This window comes from Oncorhynchus tshawytscha, linkage group LG25, assembly GCF_018296145.1.
Source record: "Oncorhynchus tshawytscha isolate Ot180627B linkage group LG25, Otsh_v2.0, whole genome shotgun sequence".
Lineage (NCBI taxonomy): Eukaryota > Metazoa > Chordata > Actinopteri > Salmoniformes > Salmonidae > Oncorhynchus > Oncorhynchus tshawytscha.
The window spans coordinates 2,661,762-2,673,520 of NC_056453.1; the positions used below are offsets into that span (position 1 = coordinate 2,661,762).

General features: G+C 43.1%; 1 pseudogene; it reads left to right on the plus strand.

The window, feature by feature from the left end:
- Positions 1–1,112: 1,112 nt before the first annotated feature.
- On the plus strand, positions 1,113–11,345 carry LOC112224731 (annotated as a pseudogene).
- The last annotated feature ends 414 nt before the right edge of the window (positions 11,346–11,759 follow it).

The following is an 11,759-nucleotide window of genomic DNA, read 5'->3' on the forward strand; positions in this document are numbered from 1 at the left end:
GAATAACACGTTTAACAAATCCGATTAATACATAATGAATTCGGTGACAATAACATAATTTCGATCTGATTACGCTCATAAAATCACCATGTCTCTATTCTAATACCATTTTCTCTATTTCTCTGTGTGGATCAGTGGGAAAAACAGGTCTATGTAAGCTACTGTAGGCTACAGTACTCTGTTTACGTCAACATTCGTTCAGAACAATTATATTCATAGCAACAGAGAATGTAGCTCTCAAAAAGTATCAAAAGAAAGGTGGATAACGAAAAAGTTTCAGGGAAGAATGTACAGAGAGATGTGCGTTCATCTTATGATCTTTTCCCAATGCCAAGCCAGTGTGTCTTCTTTGCAAAGAAATGTCACTGTTTACAAAGAATTCCATCTCAGAGTCGTTCTAAATCCAACCATTGAACTTGGTGGCCTTCCCGCCCCAGACAGGCTTGGTGGCCTTCCCACCCCAGCCCCAGACAAGCTTGGTGGCCTTCCCCCGCCCCAGACAGGCTTGGTGGCCTTCCCGCCCCAGACAGGCTTGGTGGCCTTCCCGCCCCAGACAGGCTTGGTGGCCTTCCCGCCCCAGACAGGCTTGGTGGCCTTCCCGCCCCAGACAGGCTTGGTGGCCTTCCCCCCAGACCCCTTCCCTCCAGACAGGCTTGGTGGCCTTCCCTCCCCAGACAGGCTTGGTGGCCTTCCCTCCCCAGACAGGCTTGGTGGCCCCGCCCCAGACAGGCTTCCCCCGCCCCAGACAGGCTTGGTGGCCTTCCCGCCCCAGACAGGCTTGGTGGCCTTCCAGCCCCAGACAGGCTTGGTGGCCTTCCCGCCCCAGACAGGCTTGGTGGCCTTCCCGCCCCAGACAGGCCAGACGCAGAAACATTGAAGCGTTAGCGGCAAGCTACACACGAGGCATTTTTGGCGGACATATTCTGTCACTTAAACGGGTTAAATCTGCAGTTACAAGGAAGAGGGAAACCAGTCGTGGACATGGTGGAAAAAGCTTTACTAGGAAACTTGAGTTGTTCGATTTGTACTTGTCCTCTGGAAGCCTACTGAACTTCAGCACACTGAAGAAATGACAGGCAGAGGGACCAGGCCGCAGCATTGTCACCGAGGTGATGGAAGATTTCATCAAGCAGCTGAGGGACAACTTCTGCACCAGATTAGAAGACTACAGCATGCCCAAGGATATCAATGAGTTTGTACGTGATCCTCTTACAGTCCGCCCAGGTGGAGAAGTCTCATCCCTTGCTAAGAAAACTATACCCTCGCTGGATAAGGCCGCAATTCATACTGAGCGGATTGAATTCCAGAGCGAAATCAGGGAGGCGCTCAGGAGTGCTGAGTCCTTCTGTGTGTTGTGGGTGTCATGCTCAGAGGAACACAGCACAATAAAGAAACTTGCCTTTTATGTGCTAACAATGTTTGCATCTACTTACACCTGCGAGTCCTCATTTTCCTCTATGAACTCAATTTCTGTTCTCACGACAGAAACCGGCTTTAAAATGGAGGACTGCCTGCGAATCAAAAGCACATCCATCTCACGCGACATCCACAAGATGGTGTCCGAGGGCAAATGCAACTTTCCCCATTGAGTAAGTCACTTAATGGCCTATATGACTGTATTTAGTAAATACTAACATTGTGAGTGCTTCTCCAGGGATATTTAGGTCTCAAGCTGACAGTATTTTCTGTTCTGTCGTTAAAGGAGCAGGCTATCCCAGATACACACATTCAGACACCAGCTTTTTTTCTTAACATTTTTGTTTTATGTGGGGATGTTACATTTTTGTCCAGTTGCAATTGTAAGTAGGCCTAATAATATAACATCCCACTTCTATTAGTCCATATATTGTTTTATAGTGAAAGATGCCAGTTAAGTTATTTTATATAGACCAAGGTTCGAGAATAAACAGACTCAAATTAAGCCATCTTGATGTTTGTAAAGTCAAATTAAAATGACGATTATTGTTTAAATGAATTACTGGTGTAGGTTCTCTCCATCTGTTGCTGTGCAAGACTTTTATAACAAATTAGTAATATTTTCACCGCCTATTGTGGTGCTGTTCACCACCTATTGATTGCAATGCGGTTGCGGATTTACGTTTCAGCACCACAAAATGGCTTTATTAGTTGACTGCATTCTCTCTCCTCATGAATGAAGTTAAAACGTCACCTTTGCCTTATTTAGGTATGGTAACTTCCTTCTTGAGACATTGCATGTGGGTGTTTTTGTATCTCGGGCCCTTGAAAAAAATCTTATCTTATAGTAGGATGCATCGATGTACAGCTGTCTTGCCAAACAAATAGGCCTATAGGACTGTTTCAAACATGGAAAAGCATGCCTCTAATTAGTTTAGCAACACCTTGTGATATGGCACAATACACTTCTGTGGATCAAATTTGACCCACATAAATGAACCAATACCAGCCTACCATAAACCTGTTTCTAATAGGTACAGTTCCATTTTACAACCACGGAAACTAATAGGCTTCCAAGAAAGAAATAGATACATTCTATTATGGTTATGACGAAGCAAACCAATATGTAGCTATACCCAGGGGCGTCATTTGCAGTCTTGCATTGGAATTATATTGACTTCTGCTTGTATCACGCTATACCACAATAAACATAAAAGTTCAAATGCCGTGGCCATTGAGTGCTTTTGAACAAGAAGTGGCAGGTTGGCATGAAATCCCCCCTGCTTTCTATCAGCACCATGGACAGCACCCTACACACAAAAGCAAGGCCATTGAAAACCTATGCTGGCTAAGGAAGTCGTGAAAATAGGACTATATAAATACATTTAATTGATTAAATTAAATTGATTAGCGGGACTAGTTTTAACATCTGAAAACAGACACTGTGGTGTGTGTGCTAATTAGATTGATATGTTTATGAAGTCAGTTCTTTTTAGTAAGCATTTTCACTCAAAAAGGAGCCCATGGAGATGATTTACGATTGCTTGCAATGTATTTGCCATCTGTTTGTACGTTTTGGAGGGTGTTGTTTTGGACAGCCCAGAGACAATGATGGACTGATTGCCCATCTACAGGTTGTTCACCTCCCTGGCCCCTCTCCCCAATGCCCAAGCCCTTCTCACCAACGCAGCATCCAGGCACACCCTGGCAACTCCCATCAACCTTCACCCCGTCTCACTGGCCCAGCTCCAGTGGCCGGAAAAGGAAGACAGCCGAGGATCCTTTGGACACTGACATTATGCAGCGGGTGGATGACTTAAAGAAATGTCAGTAGGAGGTACAGAAACAGCATCAGTGTCCAGCAAAGGCTGTCTTTGTCACGTTCTGACCTTAGTTCCTTTGTTTTGTCTTTGTTGTAGTATGGTCAGGGCTTGAGTTGGGGTGGGCAGTCTATGTTATTTTTTCTATAATTTGGGATTTCTGTGTTTGGCCTGGTATGGTTCTCAATCAGAGGCAGCTGTCAATCGTTGTCCCTGATTTAGAACCATACTTAGGTAGCCTGGTTTCACCTTTGAGTTGTGGGTGATTCTTTTCTGTTGAGTGTTTGTATTCTGCACCAGACAGAACTGTTTCGGTTTCGTTTGTTCACTTTGTTGTTTTTGTTCAGTGTTCAATTTCTTTATTAAAAATATGGACACTTACGACGCTGCGCATTGGTCCTCACCTTCTTCCACCAACAACGGCCATAACAGTCTTTGACGTCATGGTACCATGGATGGTGTCTATTCCTCCTGATCAATGTCTCCCATTTGTCAGGGATGCTGTTTTCATTGATTTTTTTGTTTTTTTACATTGTATTATTTTCCTAGTGATATTTCCTCGTGATCGTAAATAAATACTCTAAAAAGGTCTGCAAATGTCTTTGTCTGGATAATTGTAGTTATAAACAAATGACTTCAGTTACTCTGTGAACTTGTACTGCTTTGTACATGAGCTATGTAGATGAGGTTAATGTCTTGAGGGTCTGTCCTTATTATCTACAGCGGGACACTCATTCTCACCCATGTACCATAGCAGGAAGGTCTCCATTGAAAGAGCTCTAAACATGGCCATGTACAACCTTGTGTTATGTTGATTAGGTGAATGTCTCGAGGGTCTAGCCTACAGCTGAACATCCCATGTACTATAGCAGGAAAGTCCTCACAACACAAGGTTAGGTAAATGTCTTGAGGGTCTATACTCAATAAGATATGACAAACTAAAACAACAAGGATGAAGTGATTGTGGTCATTATTGTGATTTGTAAAGTGTGAATAAGAAAAAAGCTCAATTCAAAACAGCGAAACAAGTGTGTAGCTCACAGCATGACAAACAGTCATCAACCAGAAGAAGAGAACATACATGGAGTGTACAAAACATTAGGACACCTTCCTAATATTGAGTTGCATCCCCTTTATCCCTCAGAACGGCCTCAATTCATCAGGCATGGACTCTACAAGGTGTTGAAAGCGTTCCACAGAGATGCTAGCCTATGTTGACATGTCACCCTCCGAATGGCACACATACACAATCCATGTCTCAATTGTCTCAAGACTTAAAAATCATTCTTTAACCTTTCTCCTCCCCTTGATCTACACTGATTGAAGTGGATTTAATAAGTGACATCAATAAGGGATCCCAGCTTTCACCTGGATTCACCTGGTCAGTCTATGTCATGGAAATAGCAGGTTTTCCTAATGTTTTGGACACTCAGTGTGTAGTCACATGTATTTAGTGTATCTTACCTGGATATGGTCGCATCAGGTTTACCCTCAGAGGGAATGACTCGTCTCGCACGAAGACATATGGGCTTGTTAACAATAATTCAATCCTAATTCAATTGAGTTGCACTTCCAATCAAGTATCACTAGGGGGAACTAAATAGCTAGTGATCAAATTGTCAGGGTCCTTGAAATAAACATGATTATAGTTCTACTGCATTAAAGCTGTTTTGGTGTAGGCCTCTGTCAGAATAAGTTATGTGCACATTTCACACAACGTAGCCTATAGGCCTAGGTAAATAGTATTTTACTGATAGCACAGCGAGATTGGATTTGACAAAGAAGCATATTTACCGTCCCTCTTTCTCTCACCCCAACAGCTACATCTGCCAGCAAGTGCTGCAGTTCTTTAGAAGTATTTCATCTGAACAAGTGGTCACCCTTACAAAAAAGATTGCAGTTTTGAAACTGCAGTAAAAAGTGCAGTAACTGCAGTCGACTGTGGTATTTTGTAAGGAGTACAGTTGAAGGGTTGGAACTGTTTGGATCTGTCATAGACACATCTTTGCATTTTTCAATGAGCTTTTGACAGTGTGACATAACAACAATAATGTGAAGCCTGGGATAAAAATATAATATAAATGTAAAAGTTGCCCAGGAAGGCCTGAGGGGCCAACAAATGCTGGAATGCATACGGCCTATTTATTCGACTGATACATGGATTGTTATGCATCTTTTTTTAATCACTTTAATTTACCTAAAAACAGGAGCATCCCATGGCGAGCAAGTTAAAATTATTGCATCTCCCGGATTGCGTAAAGGCTATTTGGTGAAATGCCAAATCGGTCATCATGTCTGCAATATGCAGGAGACACCAAACAGGACATGACTATATCTGCACCTGGGAAGAGAGCGCCAGCGGTTTGTGGAAAAGAACGGCCGCTGCATCGTCCAGCATGATAACTTGTTGGGGAGACAAGCTGATACATCTCCAACCTTTTCACCACGCTAGTCAACCTGACGTGGCGGTGGAACCTACACGGTAGCCTGGCTGGTTATGGAATCTACGTGGTGGATAATAGCCTATATTCGCAGTGACATCAAACCACAAAGCCCACAACTTGTCCTACACCCCGTGCGTCGCCAACGTTTACAACTTTCCATCCGCATTCTCGTTGTAGAATGATGGCCGTTGTGGGTATTTGTACCTCTGTATGACGTGCAGACTAGGCTAGTAAACATGTTGAAGCTAGAACCTCGTTGTCATGCCTCCTTATTGTAGATGATGTCAGAAGTGGTTTTAATGATCACAAAAACGGGACGGACTTACCAAGTAAATCATACATTCAGGCTGTTTCAAAGCAAGGAGGGCAAAGTGTTGGAGATAAAACAGTGCAGATCATCATTGGGCTAATGAGCAAGGAGTTACTGCTAGCAACATGTTGCAAGAGGAAGAAGCTGGCGGGATTTCAGGGTTTGCGACTCCAAGTTCAACAGGCTCTCGCACAAACATGGACAGGCCAGTGCTGACGGATTTCGCATTAGTCCCTCAGAGAATTTTGAGTGCATGGACATTCAAAACTGTCCGAAATGGAACAGGTGCTTTGAAAGGTAAAGAGTAGATTCAGGCTTAAATGTGAACAATTTGGCATTTCAAGTTAATACACTTATCTATATGGGTGATGGAGCCAAGGATATATTAAAATGCTTCACCGTTGACTGAGGAAGAGAAACTCTGTTAAAGACGGTTTTGAAATGCATTTCGTAGGGAGACTCAACATTGTATTTGAGAGAGCTAGGTTTAATGTGAGCAAACAGGAGCAGGGTGAAACCACTGACAGTTTTATCACAGCTCTTATCAAGCTAGTTGCGCATTGTCAGTTTGGTGCACTCAGGGAAGAGCTGATCCGAGATCGGATTGTAGTGGGAATAAGAAATCTCACTTTCTGAAAAGTTAGTTGGATTCCCAGCTTACCTTGTCCAAAACTGTAAACCAGGTTAGGCAGAGTGAGACAGTAAAAAGACAGTAGATGATGCTGCGCCGCAGTAGCTCCTTGCAGAGCGAAGAGAGTGAGGAAATAAATGTGTTTTTACACCATGCCAAAGAAACGGAGGGGAAAGCAGAACAGAGACAGACGTGGAGAAAACAATCACAGACAGCACCAGTATCTAGTTCAAGTGTTTGTTGCAGATGTGGGAAATACCTGGAAAGGTTGCCCAGCAAAGGATACGGAATGCAGGAAATGTCACAGGAGAGGACACTTTTCAGCCGTCTGTCGATCAAAGCAAATGCATGAGGTCTCAGAGGAAGAGGTCTCAGAAAAGTTAACCATTGGACATATAAAAACAGAACATAAGCAGAAAATGTATGCCTGTGCTGTTGTAGGCCTGAGGGAAGTCATTACCTGGTCCTGTGACTAGCATTGAGACATGCAATTGCTTTATGTATGTATGCCTGTGCTGTTGTAAGCCTGAAGGAAGTCATTGCCTGGTCCTGTGACTAGCTTGAAGGCATGTGATTGTATTGTATATGTATGTATGTGCCATTACAGGCTTGGGGAGAACCATTGTGTAGTCCTATGAGTATCTTTGGACAGACACCTGCATTATGTGTATGGATACGGCACCAATAGAAGAATCGGTAAACACGCAAGAATTGAGACAGAAAGATAATGGTGGCAAGAGGCCAAGAGGTGTTAATCATTTAGATAGAGGGGAGTGACCATGTGTGTTATCTGAAAGTGTAAACCAATAAAGCCTGAGGTCTGTGGCAAGAGAATTCACTTCTTCCATGGAATTGCTCGGCTTTGTTACTTTTGTAATAAAGTCTAATTGAATTCACAAGCTCCGGTATCTGAGAAATATTTGATTCAATATTTCCACGACAGCTGGTACTCAGACATTAAACTTAATGGGGAAGTTATGTCATTTCAACTAGACAGCGGCAACAGTGACAGATATCCAAACTAGGCTGTATAGCTATAGTAGAGATGGCCCTTTACTCTCTACAAAGAAAAAACTGTACGGGCCCAGTAATAAGATATAACCAGTGGTAGGGCAGTTGGTGTGTGAACTGGAGAGGAAAGACAAAAGTGCTATCCAGCCTGTCTTCGTCATTGACTCAATTGGAGCATTGCAACTCAATGACAGAGTGAGCGAACTGGAGGACCCAGGTGAGATTTTCTAAAATACATTTCCAAAAGTGTTTTTTGGCCTAGGAAGGCAAAAAAAAAATCCACCTGGAAGAGGATGCTGTCCCCTATGCCCTTTCCACCCCCCACCGTGCCTATATCATTATTGGCCAAGTAAATGATGATGATACATTCTGAAATCTTGCTCTGATTTAAGCACACATTTCACCTTCAGAGGTGAATTTATCAAACCTATCAGTGAAAAGGTGTTTTGTTGTTAGGAGCTCTCCTCAAACAATAGCATGGGATTGTTTTTGCAGTAATAGCTACTGTATTGGCAGTTATATTAACACAAATTTAAGCTTTCAGACAATATATAACACTTATATGTACCGACATTTGTTGTTTCTCTAAAATCTACGATTGTGACACAAGGTGCTGCATAATTTACAACTGTTCCGTTGATGAGACGCCGATTGCTAAGTTAACAGAGGAGGAGTAATGTCTAGAGTAGGCCTGGGCAACTCCAGTCCTCAGGGGCCTGATTGGTTTCACACTTTTGCTCCAGCCCCAGCTGACACACCTGACTCCAATAATCAACTAATCATGATCTTCAGTTTAGAATGTAATTCGATTAAATCAGCTGTGTTTGCTAGGGATGGGGGGGAAAGTGTAAGACCAATCAGGCCCCCCAAGGACTGGAATTTCCCAGGCCTGCTCTAGAGGGGGAGGTACATGTGTCCATTAATGCAGTAAGAGACAATCTACCTGCATCTCAGACCAAACTGCAGCAGATTGCAGAGGAGCAACAACGAGACCCCATCTGCCAACAGATAGTGCAGCAGTGTAAAAAGGGATGGCCCAGGCAGGAGGAACTGCCTCAGCTGCTGAAGCCCTATTGGGTGCACCAAAGTGACTTCCACTGTAATGGAGACCTTCTCATGAAAGGACAACGGATAGTTATCCCAGAGACTCTACAACCAGAAATGCTAGACATTCATGAGTGTGTGCATGAGGGACACATTGGGATAACCAAATTCAGACTGAGGCCTCAACAGTCAGTGTGGTGGCTTGGTCTAAGTACTCAGATTGCCAAGCTGGTGGCCCAGTGTGAGGTCTGTACAAAAAGTCAACCTTGTCATCCGGAGTCAATGATGGCAACGGAGCTGCCAAAACGGCCATGACAAAAGGTAGGGGCAAATATGTTCTATTGGAAAAATGACACTTATCTGCTAGTGGTAGATTACTACTCAAGATACATTGAAATAGCAAAGACACCCATAACCACATCAGCTGGTGTTATCAATGGATTAAAGTCCATTTTTTCTGAGGTCCTGGTTGCAGATAACGCTCCCCAGGTCTCTGCGAGCTCCTTTTCTGCTTTTGCTGCAGAATATGACTTCACACGTGACCAGTAGCCCCTACCATGCACAGAGTAATGGTGAGGCAGAGTGAGCTGTGAAAACAGTCAAGGGACTGCTGAAAAACAACAAGGATCCATGCAGGGCTCAGGGCTCTGTTAGCTTACCTGCCAAGCTCCTGATGGGCAGGAGGCTGTGTGTTCCCATTGTCTCGCCGGCTCAGCTTAAACCCCAATGGCCTAACAGGAAGGCCTGTTAGGCCAATGCTTTCATACGGTTTCAGGATGTACTGTAGCATGTTAAAAAGAACAATACTGGTATCCAAATTGCATTTCAGTAATGCTTCAGAGGTTACGCATGTTGAGTTCTTGTTCCTTGGAGAGGGGAAGATGTAGTAGGATGGCCCATGTGGGTATCCATACCCATGTATGATGTGCAGACTAGGCTAGTTAACATGCTGAAGCTAGAACTTTGTTGTTTCTCCTTATTTTAGATGATACTACACTTGTTCTTCATTGAAACGGAGGCTACTATCGGCTATGGCTACCGGTACATCACAGAAAAGTGTTCGGAAAGCACTATCGTTTCTATATTGGACGCATTTCGTATCGGCTGCATGTTTGTCAAGATGTCCCAGCCGAAGAAACGCGTGGAGATGCTCAAGTTTAGCCAGGACGCCGTTATCTCGCAACGGGACGGGAAGTTGTGCCTCATGTTCCGAGTGGGGAACCTGCGCAACAACCTCATGGTTTCAGCCCAGATCAGGCAAATCATCAAGGTAAATATTTGACATTTTCCAAAGGTCTCCTTCCATTGTCTCTCAACCCTTTGGCATGCTATGCTAAGACTGTTGTAATTTGACTGCTGTGCTTCATAATGTGAATGAGGCATAGACAACTCAAAATCACCAATAGCAGATTTTAGGTTGATTAAATTCCTATTTAGTAAATTCAAGGGCTGAATTGGTTCGTGCCCAGTGTATACAATGGGTGCTTTTCAGGAATTAAACTTAATTTCTCCTCCTGTGTTGACTGAATTCACTGTGAGCCAATAAATTACATTTCCTGGCAGGTTACAGTTATTGCCTTGGGCTGCAAGGTGTTTTGGAATCAAAGTGGAATTAGTTCCAAATGGAACTAATAAAATCAATATAACACACCATCGTGGGACTAGAGGATGAAAGCAAGTCTCTCGCTCTCTGTGTTGTGATCTGTCATATTGTATCTGTCACTGATCTGCTGTTGTGACAGAATCCCTTCTTGATGACACACTTCTTGGTGTGTGTGTGTGAGAACTGTAATTTGTAAAAGGTATGATTGGGGAAGTCCCACTCCTTTCATAATTGTTTCATTTTTCTTTTAGATGTGAAAGACTGGTAATATATGGGGAGTGAAAGTGCAGTCGCCTGGATTCGAACCAATGCCAACTCTCGCATACATGTGTGCCAGGGTCAGCGGCTATAACTACTGGACCACACAGGCCACCAAACTGTCATTTCTGTCATTGATCTGCGGAGTTTGACGCAAAAACAGACTGTACGGGTTCATCAAATAACCCCACTGTTCTCCAGTCAGCAGTATGGCGATTAATGGGCCATATATCTCACATCAACACCCTGTAGTAACTGACTGGAGTTGAGTGGCTACTGGAGATGGATGGTCCCTCAGGGGACAGTCATTGAGAAATCAGTTGTATTTTAATGGTTAAATCAAACTCAGTGTACTCTATTGTATTGATGCCCAGCCTGGTCTCATAAACTAGTAAAAGTAAATCCATAGTAAAGGTAAATCCATAAGACAGAAGGTTAGCAAAAACTAAAGTAGGGTGGTTGGTCGAGGTGGATGATTAGGCATATAACGTGAATGTCTAGCAACCCAAAGGTTGCACGTTCAACTCTCATCACAGGACTTTAGCATTTTAGCAACTTTTCAACTACTTACTACTTTTGAAGCTACTTTGCAACTTTTTAGCATGTTAGCTAACCCTTCCCCTAACACTAACCCTATTGGCTAACCTTTCACCTAACCCTAATTAGTCAGCTAAATAATGTTAGCCACTTAGCTAGAATTCGTAACATATCATATATTTGGCAAATTCGTAAAATATACTACGTTTTACAATTCATAACATATTGTATGTTTTGCAAATTTGTAACATACAGTACCAGTCCCAGAATTTTGGACACATCTACTCATTCAAGGGTTTTTCTTTATTTTTACTCTTTTCTACATTGTAGAATAATAGTAAAGACATCAGAACTATGAAATAACACACATGGAATCTTGTAGTAACCAAAAACGTGTTAAACAAATCAAAAATATATTTTAGGTCCTTCAAAGTAGCCACCCTTTGCCTTGATGACAACTTAGCACACTCTTGGCACTCTCAACCAGCTTCACCTGGAATGCTTTTCAGTCTTGAAAGAGTTCCCACATATGCTGAGCATTTGTTGGCTGCATTTCCTTCACTCTGTGGTCCAACTCATCCTAAACCATCTCAATTGGGTTAAGGTTGGGTGATTGTGGAAGCCAGGTCATCTGAAGCAGTACTCCATCACTCTCCTTCTAACTAAGCACAAACCATATTGCTGC